Source organism: Heteronotia binoei, chromosome 12, assembly GCF_032191835.1.
Source record: "Heteronotia binoei isolate CCM8104 ecotype False Entrance Well chromosome 12, APGP_CSIRO_Hbin_v1, whole genome shotgun sequence".
NCBI lineage: Eukaryota > Metazoa > Chordata > Lepidosauria > Squamata > Gekkonidae > Heteronotia > Heteronotia binoei.
This window is the reverse complement of record NC_083234.1, coordinates 30,944,683-30,958,562: the sequence shown is the minus strand read 5'-3', so window position 1 is coordinate 30,958,562 and position 13,880 is coordinate 30,944,683.

Here is a 13,880-nt window from a genome sequence, read left to right as displayed (position 1 = left end):
GGAAACCTCCACAGCCAGAGGCAGTATACCTCCAAATGCTAAGAGGGAAGAGCAGGGGGTGTCTTGGCACTCCAGGGCATCTAGTCCGTCTGAAGCAGGATACTGGAGAGAACCTGAAATATCCATTGAATTAGATGGTAGTTGCTACTGTAGCAACCTCTGGTGAAGAGTAGTAAGACACTGCATGTATTGGAGTTTGCTAGGGAGGGGCAAATTCTCTAGCCTCATCCAACATGTCTGTCAAGGTTAAGCCGACTGTTCCCGTTTTCTGCAAGTCAAGTTGCTTTCCTGAGGGTGTAACGACACAGTAGGTCTAGTAAGCCACATCTGGACTCGTGGTCAGGCATACATCAGGAGGGAATGTGGACCTGGAGAAAAGGTAAAAAGCTCCTCTGCTGCTCTTTTTGCTGATAAAAGCACGGTGGAAGGGAAAATGGAAGCTTCTCCCCCTTACAGCACCAAGCAGTGCTCTTCAAGGTGCATTCCCCTGATGTCTTTTTGAGTGGGAGTCCAGTTGCCCACTTGTGACCCAGCACATATTGGGTGCAACAGGTAACTTGGCCCTGAATCTCACATATGAAAAGCATGAACCTTGAGGCCTCTCAACGCTAATTGCTATTGATGGAACAGTTCCCAGTCAAGAATCATAGCTATTTATTTGAGCTCTTTGATTGGCTCACAGAGTTTGGATGCTGGGCTACGGTTGCCAGCACAGAGTTGGGAAATACCTTGAGATTTTGGATTGGCAGAGCCTGGGGAGAGGAAGGACCTCAGCAGTGTAGGAGCCATTTTCTCCAGGGGAACTGATATCTGTAGTGTGGAGATCAATTGTAATACTGGGAGATCTCCAGGCCCCACCTGGAGGGTAAGCAAACAAGTGAGTGAATGGGGGGGGGGGTAAATGGAAGGAAAATGTGTGTTTGCTCAGCTTGTCAAACAATGGTGTTTTGCTAGTCTTGGGGAGCCATTGGAGGGGGTGCTGCTCCTCAGAAGTCCCCCCCTTGGTTCCATGGCCTGTTTTTGAATAGCACAGGAGGCTCCTGGGTGGAGATTTGTAGAGAAGAATAGAGAGCAAGTCTGTGGTGCCTTTTCTGTCTGATACAACTTTCAATATTTTAGTGATTCTTCAGTACAGTTCTGACCAGAACTAGGATGTAGGCCAAAGATTCTCAGTCTTACTCAGCTTTTTTTGGAGTTTTGAGAAAAGGTGGCCGACAAAATGCCACCAGTTGCTGCTGCCATGGTGTGTGTGCAGCCCATGACAAAATGGCTGCCATGGAAGCAAGGTTCAATCAAAACGTTAGGCAACTCCAAATTAAGCACCCTTCTATAATAGAGGCAGATATTTCTGAATGCCCACTCCCTGCAGACACAAAGGTGACTTCTGGATGCTAATCAAGCAACTCCTACCCCAGGGAGATAGCAATAACTGGCCCTTTGTTTTAGGGCAGAAGGAAGCAGGTACCAGGAAACACTGGTGTCACGGGGGCATCATATTGGGCTTCAATAATGGAGGCAAACTAACCAGAACTTACAGGGTTGTACGGACTGCAGAAGTTATTCAGTTGGTAGCAACAGTCATCCCATAGGAAGGGATAATAAAACAGCAGAAGGTTCTGAAACTGGTCTATTCACAATGAGCAGGGTGCGCTTTTTAAAATCTGTAAGACAGAGTGTGCAAGGGGGAAAAGAGAGTCATTATCTTGTTCTCTGTTCTGGAACAAAACAGCAGCTGAGACTTAATTGCCATTTCACTAGCAGGACAAATAGTCCAGAAATTAATTACTTTACTACTTAAGAGAGAAGTAGACGGAGGGGGCTGTTTTTTTTGGGGGGGGAGTAAGCATTAATTCTCCTTTGGTTGGCATGCCAGGATCTGTCAGCCTATAGAACAAAGAGGCCTGGACACTTCAGATCTGCTTGTTCATGAAGGCTTAGAGCTGAGGTACTATAATGCATTCTGTGTGGGTTTTACCAGAGTACCTCTCCTGGCATAAGCTTGGCGATTGAAATCTAGATATTTGTCCCTGTGGTGATTCCATATCCACTGCCTGCATCTAGATCTCTATCAAGAATTTACAAGCTGTAGCTGCTTTCTGGGGGAAATGGCCAGCAATTTTGCCAAGTCAACTATGCAGGGGAAACTTGCAGTATTCTAGGGTTGCCAGTCTCCAGGTGGGGCCAAGAGATCTCCTAGTATTATGATTGATTTCCAGACTGTAAATATCAGTTCCCTTGGAGAAAATGGCTCCTTTGGAGAGCAGACTCTATGGAACAGTACCCCACTGAGGTCCCTCCCTTCTCAAGTCTCACCCTCCCCAGACTCCATTTTTCAAATCTCTCAGTATTTTGCAACCCAATGACCCAAAGAAGCACTTAAAATGACTTGAGGTCTATAGATATAAAAGATCACCTGCCTTATACCCCATGATTATATTTCAAGTTGCCTGAGAGTCTTCTGTAACTGAAGACTTGGGGCAGATTAGAGGCTTGAAATCTTAAGGAAATGTCCCTCCAGACTATTAAGAAATGAGTGGAAAGGGGTTTTTTTTGTTTTTTAACTGTTTTATCAAAGACACCACTAGATGGCAGCAAAATATTAACCTAGGGATGAAGCATTGTTAGCCCTAAGGGAACTTCCAAGAGGTAGCAAGCTTTTTCGTTTTACAACTCTGTACAGTACAACAAAATGGTACTCTAAGGCCCTTTGTGTGTCAGGTATGGTTTAAACATGTAAGATGAAAGGATTGTTTTCCTTTTCCCAAGTTGGATTGATTTGCGTGCAGTGTTTGCCCACCAGCCGTGTGTCCCTCTGGCCTTTACATAGAGTTGTCAGCTCTGGGTTGTGAAATACCTGAAGATTTTGAGGGTGGAACCTGAGATTTAGGGAGGGGAGATACCTCAGCTGGGCATACTGCCATAGAATTCACCCTCCAAAGCAGCCATTTTCTCCAGGGGAACCAATCTCTGTAGTCTGGAGATCCATTGTAAAAGCAGGAAATCTCCAGGCCCCACCTGGAGGTTGGCCGTTCTAGCTCTACACTACAGTTTTCTGAGGTGCAATTATTGTACATGTAGTGGCCCAATTAACAATTTGAACAATGCAGCAGGTGCATACAAATCACACAGGTAAGTCCTGTCCCACCAGCATCACCTTTGAATCAGGCCTCAGACTAATTCTTTCACCTCAACTGAGGGAAGAATGTCCTGTTGAGGACAGGAAAAGTTGAGGAGGCCTGCTTTGTATGGGACTTCTAGAAAAGGAGGCTGAAAGTCAAGACTTCGTTCAGAATAAGTTAGGCAGACTAGCTCCAGAAGTTCTGTGAGTTTCGTGGCAGAGGGGGGATTTCAGCCCCTGCCCCTGCCTCTCCCTACTGCAACACTAACTGTATGCTATTTTTAAAGGTGCAAGGCCTGGCTGCCTTTTGTAAAAACAGAAGGAATTCTCAAGATGATATCTACCAAGTCTGCTGAAGTATGAATACCATTGTAGTCTTATTGGGATGTCCTGGCTGCATATGTTAAGGCTATGGTATGTGTCCAGGGAGCATTCACTGGAGAAGATCCTGATGCTGGGAAAGACAGACTGCAAAATAAGAAGGAAACAGCAAAAAATGAGATGGTTGGACAGCATTACTGATGTAACAAACATGAATTTGAGCAGACTTCAGAGGATGGTGGAAGACAGGAGGGCCTAGCATGACTTTGTCCACGGGGTCGCAAAGAGTCGGACTCGACTGTGCGACTGAACAACAACAAATGTGTTTGCACATGCCTTGTGATTTCTGAGGCAGATTGGACAAGTTTTATCTGACCACCTATGCAAGTACTCCAGAAAAAATTGCCTGCACTCTTAACCCTATTTTTTTGGACAGGGTAGAAATGGCTAACTTCCTGAAGAAAATGAGAGGCTTTTGGCTGAATGGGTGCTGTTGGGAAAAAAGTGGCTACTACTTTTTAGGAAAGGAAGGATGCCACCTAGCTAGTTTTAAGCCAGCTTGTTAGATCAACCAGTGGTATTTGAAATAAGACCAAAAACTTGGTTGTAAACTGTTTAAAGAACCCCAGTGACTGCTGGCCCATTTCTATGCAACCAATCTAGTTGTCCATAGGGAGCCCACTCCTATAGTAAGGTAACAAATGAGGATGCTAATTGTCATTCCTGGTGTGGTGAGGTGGAAGATAATCATTGCTCAAACTCATCATTTATTACCTGTTAAATCATGATAGCTCATGGAACCAATTTAGTGCTGAAATCCCCAAAATGCGCAGAGGGGAATTTATAGTTTGTCAGCTACTCCACTATTTGCAACCAATCTAGTTGTCCATAGGGAGCCCATAGAAAGTGTTTTATTCTTGGCTCCACCCTCTCAGTGAGCCATTTTGTAGCTGGCTTCAGCTGTTGGATCCTTTAGCTCTGGCAAAGGGAGGGGGGAGTGATACTCCCCCACCCCAAAGCTGCAATCTTGACCACTCCCTGACCTAAGTGTTTGAACTTGGGTCAGGGCTGACACTACCCAGTAGGCCAGGTAGGTGGCTGCCTAAGGTGCCATCTGGCCACAGGGGTATCAGGTCCAGGGAGATCTGATGGCGAGGTCTTGACTAGGGCACCAAAAAGCCTGGTTCCGGCCCTGACTCTGGTGAATGGGCAAACACTACTAGGTGAGCTCCTTTTCAGGGAGAAGGGGAGTGGGGATCCTTGGAAGGGTGATTAAGAACTGAGCAACTAGCACCTTCTCAGCCAAGAATGAGTGATTCTTAGTGGCTCCGTCAAAGCTTCCTTTGCCGCATGGTGATGTCACCAGGGTGGTGGGCAGCCTGTGTGGCTTAGTGTGAATGACAGGGGTTTGAATCCTGACTCAGCCAGGAAAGAACTGATGAGGGGACTGCAGCTTGGGCAATTCCCAATTTCCAGTCTGGGATCAGAGAACTGAGGTGACTGAATGGATTAAACTATTGCAAGCTTTGGCTTCCACCTCGAAATGCTCCTTTTGGGGGAGAAGGGGAACATTTTCATGCAAATAAAGACTGAATATAACAGGAAGTAATCCCCCTCAGTATTTTGTTCCCCCACCCCCACCCTTTGCAGGCAGTTTTTATCAGGATCCTTCCTCACTGGGATCCTCCACCTCCAGTCTGAAGCTGCTCAGTTCACCCTTGCATGTGTGAAACAGGGAGGGCTGTCAAGTCCTACCCACCCCGGCCACTGGTGGGTGATGGATGGGGTAGGGTTGCCAGATCCAGGTTGGGACACTCCTGGAGATTTGGTTATGGAGCCCAGGGGAGACAGGGACCTCAGTGGGGTACAATGCTGTAGAGTTCACCCTCCAAAGCGTCCATTTCCTCCAGGGGAACTGATCTCCATAGTCTAGAGATGAGCTGTAATTTCAGGGGATCTTCAGGTCCCACCTGGAGGTTGGCAGTGCTTGAAGCAGGCTTAATAGCAAGACAAAAATTTTGAAGAAAAGAGGGGAACCCCTTAATCATGCACTATAGCAGTGCATGATTTAAAGTCTGCAGTCATCTTTGGAATTCTGATGCAGCATGCAAGACAAGACACAGCCACAAAATGGCTGCTGCAAGCAGTGGAGCCACACAATGGTTACTGCATCTTGCCTTCATTCATATGGTGAAAATCCTCCTCCTATAGTGACCAAAGCCACATTTTTTAAATCTGGGCAGCCGATCAGAATCCTTGCTGGTCAAAAGCCCACCTGGCCCCATCCGCTTTCTAAAAACACTTGTCAGTTATCAGGAAAGATACTGGTGGGGGTCACGTTGCCCCCAGATACCATATTGAGAGGCCCTGTGCTATACTGTCTTTCATGCATATTAAGATGCTTGATCCACTAATGACAAAATGGCAATCGTGTCCAAAGGGTAAAGCAGGAACTGTTCACAGCTCTATCTGTGCTATGGCTGCTTGGGATTAGCTGCACATAGGAATAGGTTTCACCCATAGCTGCAAGTGTCAAGAGAATGGCATGGCCCACATTCTGCAGGGGGCAGGGCTGTGAAAACAAACACAGTGAATTTTTCAACCCAAATTTGGCCAGTTAGAACTTGCAACAATGGATGCCTTCAAGTCTCTCATGCACATGCAGTTTGTACTAGGGTTGCCAAGTCCAATTCAAGAAATATCTGGGGACTTTGGGGGTGGAGCCAAGATCAAGGCTGTGACAAGCATAATTGAACTCCAAAGAGAGTTCTGGCCCTCACATTTAAAGGGATGTCACACCTTTTCAATTCCTTCCATAGGAAATAATGGAAGGATAGGGGCACCTTCTTTTGAGGCTCATAGAATTGGACCCCCTGGTCCAATCTTTTTGAAACTTAGGGGGGGAGTATTTTGGGGAGAGGTTCTAGATGCTATACTGAAAATTTGGTGCCTCTACCCCAAAAAACAGCCCCCACCCCAGATACCCGTGGATCAATTCTCCATGATTTTCTATGGGAATAAATCTCCATAGGGAATAACAGAGTCCCCAGCAGACATTTCCCTCCCCTCCCCCCGCTTTCTGACGACCTGAAGCGGGGGGAGGGCCTCCAACCCGGGGGATCCCCTGCCCCCACCTGGTGTTTGGCAACCCTAGTTTGTACTGAAGGCTTGATGGTGTGAGGGTGGGATCAGCTGGGGAGGGGGTGCTCTTTGGAAGCAGAAGCTGTGTGACTCAGGATCATCATATCCCCCTTGGTTCTGCGTGCCCAGCAGGGCCCCCCTAGTGTGCATCTGTTCCATTTCCTTGCTTGAATCCCCCCCCCAAAAAAAAAGCTACTACAGAATGCCTTTATTAAGACCCACCAAAATGGCACAAAGCAGTGTGCAATCATCCAGAAATGCTTAAACACAGCAATGTTGGGAGAGTGAGACATATTTCGAGCTGGAATATTAAGGCCTCTGTGCAGCCCACTGGATGCTGAACTGCAAGGCTTTTTTGGCAGAAAAAGCTCAGCAGGAACTCATTTGCATATTAGGCCACACCCCCTGACACCAAGCCAGCTGGAACTGCGTTCCTGCTCATAAAAAAAGCCCTGCTGAACTGGATAGATTTGCAGCCTCTTGCTTGCATGTGGGAACCTCTGCTTTGACCAAAAATAGGGGGTTGCTCATCCACTCAACAGCCCTAGGCAATTGCCAGGTGGGGAGGGGTGCCATCCAGCCTTGCTGCCCACCAATGGCATCAAGATCTGCTCCAGGAGCCACCCCCAGCTGTGACTGGCAGGAAATCTGCTCCCTTTTTCCTTCCCTCCATTGGGGAGGAAGGGCAGCCCCCCTTCCTCTATGGAGTGAAGAGGCAAGAGATGGCTTCTCAGCGCAGGTGGGGAGGGTAAGTACCACCTATCTGCAGCACGGAGGGGGATGAGGATGTCCCCCCCAGTTTAGCTTTCTACTGAGCTCAGTAACAAACCAGGAGTTGAAGTCGAGTAGCAAGAATGGGTTGTGCAGGTCCCTCCTCCCCATCGCCATTACCACTGGCACCTCCACATGCCTTTCCAGCCTTCTCAAAAAGGACATGCATCATCCTGACAAGAATGCTTTCCAAAGAGCCTGTTTAGCCAACGCAGACAATTGGGCCTCTGCATCATTTATTTTGGCAGCATCAGTAGGTTGCACTCGTTGAATGTCAGGGCTTTAATGCAGGATATGAACATCTGCATTCAAGAGCCAACATGACAAATGATGCAGGAATTTCATGTGGGAAGCCCTGTGTGTGTAATTTGACCCTAAAAAGCTGCTGTGGAGGGTCCTTGGGTAACCCTGGCCCATGGCACCGAAGAAGGAGTTTAGCCTTCCTTCGCCTGCCAGTTTTCCTCATTGGACACCACCACTACCACCCCCCACCCGCCCTGCCCAGTTCCTCTGCTTTAATCTCCAGTGGGGCAAAAAGACAGGCTGTTTTCTTTGTTTTAGTAGATTTCCATTCTGCTCTTTTCGGGACCATGTACACTGTTCCGTGCTTCTCCCTTTTGTCCTCCCAACAACACTGTGAGGAAGCATCTTCATAGTTTCTGTGCTTTTCTTTACACTAGAACTGTGCTGGCCAGCTGTGGCAGAAACAGATGCACAGTCGATCTCTGCCAACCTATTTCCCCTTACTTTGTCTGCTTTAAGCCCCAGTAGCCATGGTGGGGGGAGCAGCAGAGGAGACAGAATTTTTGACCTAAGAAACAGCACAACATGGATCAGTTAACCCTCTTCCCTTTCCCCAGCATTGTTGCTACCTAAGGTAAAAGGACACATCTGGTGTTCGCTCCCAGAACTCTGTTTGGCCCTAAGATCATATGCCAGGGGTGGCCAAACTATGGCTAGGGAGCTACATGTGGCTCTCTCACACATATTGTGTGGCTCTTGAAGCCCCCATTGCCCTGTCGGCCAGGTTGGAGAAGGCATTTCTCTCTTTAAATAACTTCTCCAAGCCAAGCTAGACAGTGACTTGGAGAGTGCATTTAAAGTTAAAAGTTGCGTTCTTTCTGCCCCTCCTCCCTCCCCCATCTACTTCTTCCTTCCTCTCTTCCTCCCTCCCTCATCTGATGTTTGTGTCTTATGGCTCTCAACCATCTGAGATTTATTCTGTGTGGCTCTTACATTAAGCAAGTTTGGCCACCCCTGTCATATGCCAAGCATATTTGCCCTTTTCTGAGCCTTATCAAATACTCAGCTCCTCCCAGCCTCTACAATGAAAGGAAGTGGTGTGTTTGCTGCCAGTTAAGAGAGTTTCATTTCAGCAACGGCCCAAGCCAGTCCTCTTTGGATGGCACAGGGGAAGTTGGTTCTTTGGGAAGGGCTTGCTCTTCCCTTGGCACTTTGCTGTGTGATGCAGCACAGCAGGCAGGGACGGCCTTGAGACTGTGTGTGATGCTGCCTGTGCCCTTGGAGTGGAGTGCTTGTGGGCAAGGCTCCAAGTGGCATTCTTCTTCCTACAGACAGGGCACAGACAGGACTGTCTAAGACAGCCTGGCACCGCCTCTCCTGCACACTAAACAAACTGCAGCTGCCATCAGCCTGTGGGGTGGCATCTGTCTTGATTATGCCCGGTTTTCAGGTGGCACTGAGCCCTTTCCCGCTCATGCTGTCACCCACCTCTCTCCTCGGATTCCTCCCTACATATCTAGGCAGCAATGGGTATTCTTTCTCCCAAAGGAGGTAAACAGAGATGAAAACAGCCTCTACTTACCTCCCCCACTGTGGTTTGGAGAACATTTTTCTCTTTTTAGCAAGGATCACAGTTGCCACTGGTTCCCAGTGTTCCCCTTGCAAAGTTTAGGAAGATAGGGTTGCCAAACTCCAGGTGATGGCTGGAGATTATAACTGATCTCCAAGCAACAGATATCAGTTCACCTGGAGAAAATGGCTGCTTTGGAAGGTGGCCTCTATGGCACTATATCCCACTGAAGACCCTCCTCTCCCTAAACCCTACCCTCTTCAGGCTCTACCCACAAAATCTTCAAGAATTTCCCATCCCAGATTTAGCAATCCTAAGGAAGCACCAAAGGAAGGGGTTGCTGTGTACTGAAGGGGGACACTCCTTTGGAACAAAAACTGAGTGTGATGCACAAAAGATGGCGCTAAACCCTGCCTGGCCCTCGTTCAACAATTGTCAGTGTCCCACAGTCTCCTGGTCGTCACACTTAGGCCACCATCTCATATTCCTGGATATTGTGCTGGCACTGGGCTATAGCTACCATTCTCAACAGTTTTATCCACACCAGGAAAATCCAGTTGTAAATTATTAGGAGGGGTGGTGTTGCATTGAACAGCATTGCACCAAAACCACAGCATTGTTTCCAGTGCAAAACTCTATGGATTTCAGGTGATTCCTGGAGTGTTGGACCAGCCATGATATCACTTCTGGGTTCACATCACAGTGCTGATCCCCTCCTCAGATTTCTCCTTGCTTTTCAATCAAGCAGCACTGCAGCAGGAGCAGTAAGACACGGTACTGGAGGTTCTCCACCAGAAGGAGACCTGGGGTCCTTAGTTCTATAGTGCAATATCCAACAATGTAGGGATGCAATCTTTTTTTGCAAGGAGATTCTTAGTGTGGGATGGTGTGTCTAGAAGTAAGTACATTATTTTGGTCTTCAAAGAAAAATGTAGATAACTTTACAACTTTTTTTTTTTTAAGTAAGAACAATAAAATGTTACAAAATAACAAGTGCAAACTTCCAGATTCCTCAGAAGTCTTCCTGAGCTGAGCTATTTAAAGGAGGCAGGTCAAAAAAAGTTTGAGGGCAGGGAATATGTCCTTGTATTACAGTCAAAGATGTTAAAGCCAATGACAGGCGCCTTTAGTATGCCTTGAAATATGTTTCATCCCAGCTGATGAAGCATGCTAAGGAACTCAGAAGTTTGCACTTGCTAATTTGTCATATTTTAATTTGTCCTAATGAAAACATATTTTGCCACTGTATTTTATGGATATAACGCTGTATAAATCAGCTCAGTTGGGTCATATGATAATAATCTTGTGATGCACTGGGAAAGGGACTGTTGCTCAGTGCTGAAGTGTGTGCTTTGCATGATGACGCTCCTAGGTTCAGTCTCTGACACTGCTAGATAAACTATCACAGGGAGCAAGAAGGACTTTTCTCTGCTGCAAGTGAAAACTGAACTAGATGGGCCAAGTTTCAGATGGTAGCCCTGCTGGTCTGCAGTAAAACAGCTAGATTAGAGTGAGTTTAGTAGCACCTTAGAAGAGTTCCAGGGTATGCGCTTTCAAGATTCAAAGCCCCCTTCATCACACATGAATAGAAATGGAGATCTCTCGGAGTCCTTTTATTCTAGTCAGAAGGTGTGAGGGATGTTGTAAAGAATGCTTTGTAAAGGATGCAAAGGTACCATGCATAGCTTGATTAGAGCAGAAGGGAAATGCCTGGGGATAGAAAATTAGCAACTGTAATGAGATAGGAATTCTATGTCCCTATTCAGCCCTGGCCCAGTACTCTAACTTGGTATGGCAGTTTCATATATTCAAAAAGGGAAGTGATAGAGCATTCAGCAGCCTGATCAATTATTAGTGAAAAGCATTAAGAGGTCAGCCAAGTAAGCAATCAACTTTGTGAATGAAACATTATGCTGTTTTTTGCTGGGAGTTTGTTTTTTTTTAACTCCCAACCATTTCTGCAATGAGTGTACTGTAAAGCCAGCCTGGTGTCCTGGTTAGAGTGTCAGATGGAGACCCAGGTGTGAATCCCCATCTTGTCATGGAAGCTGGCTGAGTGATCTTGAGCCAGTCACACACATACAACCTACTACCTCACAATGTTGCTGCAAGAATAAAGAAAGAGGATAGGAGAATGATGTAAGCTATTTTGGTTCCCCATTGGGGAGAAGGACAGGGTATAAATGAAGTTAATAAATAAATACTACCAGATTGCGCCTACTTGTATATAGTAGGGCTTCCAATGGCATTGAAATACTAAAGATTTGGATAATTTTGAGTTTCAGAATTCTCTTAGGTGCATAAAATTGTAAACATCTGAGAAATGACTATACCAGACAGCCTCCAGGTGGGATCAGGAGACCCTCTGGAATTACAGCTTATCTCCAGACTACAGAGAGCAGTTCCTCTGGAGAGCACAGATGCTTTGGATGGTGACATTATACCCCATATGTCATTATGCCCCATTGAGGTCCCTGTCCTCCCCGGGCTCCACCCCCAAATCTCCAGGGATTTCCTAACCTGGAGTTGGTAACCCTCCCCCGCACCAGTTGCTGGGATGGGCCTGGCAACCTAAGGGCAGGACATGAGAATTTGTAACAGACAGTTACTAACAGTATATTCAGTATACTGTATGTATATTCAGTTTCCTGCAGTTTCTCCACCTTGCACTACTACGTAACTATCCTGTAGGATAGCTTATAACAGGGCGGCCAAACTTGCTTAATGTAAGAGCCACATAGAAATCAACATCAGATGTTTGAGAGCAGGAAGGAAGGAAGGAAGGAAGGAAGGAAGGAAGGAAGGAGAGAGAGAGAAGTGGAAAGAGCATTTTCCAAGCTGCCTGATGGCTTGGCTTGGAGAAGTGATTTAAAGAGACAAATGCCTTCTCCAAGGCAGCCAGGGTGACAAGGGCTTTGAGAGCCACATACTATGTGTGAAAGAGCCACAGTTTGGCCACCCCTGGCTATAATAAGATTACATTCACAACAAACAGGCATAATGCTTAGCTGCTGGTGTCCGTTCACAGCAGTCAACACAAGTAAGCGGGCTATTGTAGGACAAATGGGCCTGGAAAAAATGCCCGCAAAAATCTTTTCCTGAGTCCTGCCCAGGAAGGCATAATGTGCCCATGTGTGTGTAGGAATATCAGATATGTATTTGCATGCAGAAATAAAGTAATCAGCATGAAAGTTGCCACATGTTGTATGTGTTATTGTTGTTGTTATAAGAGTGACCACATCTGGGGATGGATGTCCAAAAGACAGTGTTATGTGTCAGCCTCTTTTAGACAGGCATTTGTGTCTCCAAAAGCTATTAAAGCCAAACTTTACCTGACATTGGTGTTCCAGGACTGGAGCTTTAGGAGTGTAATTTGGCCCCAAGAAGAGGAAGGCAGCTGACTGGGACTGCAAGATTGGAGCATCACTTTCAGGATGGCCAACAACCATTTTTCTCCCCTTCCCTTCCCTCCCCTTCTTTATCTTGGTATAACTATATGGTGGGCAGGCTGTGCCCCTTGCCAAATTTTTGCCTTTCCATCTAGGCATTGGCATCCTTAGCAGTTTCACTGATCAAAATGTTCCCCCAAGTTTCTTTAACTCAGCCAGTGGGGGAAAGGTAAGTACCTGCTACTGTGTCTTTATCCCCACACTGTGTGAATGAACCCTCATTTTGCCACAGGCACATGCAGAGTGATCTTGGGCTAATACAGGAACTTGCAAGGTCAGGAAACAGAGCTAATGATCAGCCACCCAGGAACCTGGCAGCCCCTCAGTCCGCTCGTCATCTCGGGCTAGACCTCAGCCTACTGTATCAGGTGCACTTGGCTGGCTGATCACTACAAGCAGGCTGGGCTTCAGACACCCTTAAGGCTGCTTTGATAAGGAGTGCGTCAGGGCCTAGGACAAGGAAAGGCCCTGCAGTCGCCCTGCTGTTGCCATAGCAACAGCCTGCAGGGAGGGAAAGGGGAGGCCGCCATGCACTCAGAAGGCACTCATCTTTGCTCCCTCCATTCCCAGTTCTGTGCTCTCACCTTCTAACAAAATCAATGTGTGTCAACTGAACTCAAGACAGGCAAATAACCCTTCAAGGGCAAATACAATCTGTCCCTGTCTATCAGCAATATTATTAGTATATAGGGCTGCCAATCCCCAGGTGGGGCAGGGGATCCCCCATTTTGGAGGCACTCCCACTGCTTCAGGGTCATCAGAAAGCAGGGGGGGAGGGAAATGTCTGCTGGGCACTCCGTTATTCCCTATGGAGACCAATTCCCATAGGGTATAATGGAGAATTGATCCAGCAGTATCTGGGGCTCTGGGGGGCTGTGTTTTGAGGCAGAGGCACCAAATTTGCGGCATAGCATCTGGTGCCTGCCCTCAAAAGACCCTCCACGTTACAAAAATATTAGACTAGGGCGTCTAATTCTATGAGCCCCAAAAGAAGGTGCCCCTATCCTTCATTATTTCCAACGGAGGGGAGGAATTTAAAAGGTGTACAGTCCCTTTAAATGTGATGGCCAGAACTCCTTTTGGAGTTCAATTATGCTTGTCACAACCTCCTGGCTCCACCTCAATGTCTCCTGGCTCCACTCCCAAAGTCCCCAGATATTTCTTCAATTGGACCTGGCAACCTTATATGTATAGGATGATATAGTATTTTAAAGAATCGTTTTAATACAGTCTACACCTTTTTGCTTTCATACTAATCTTTTGCAGG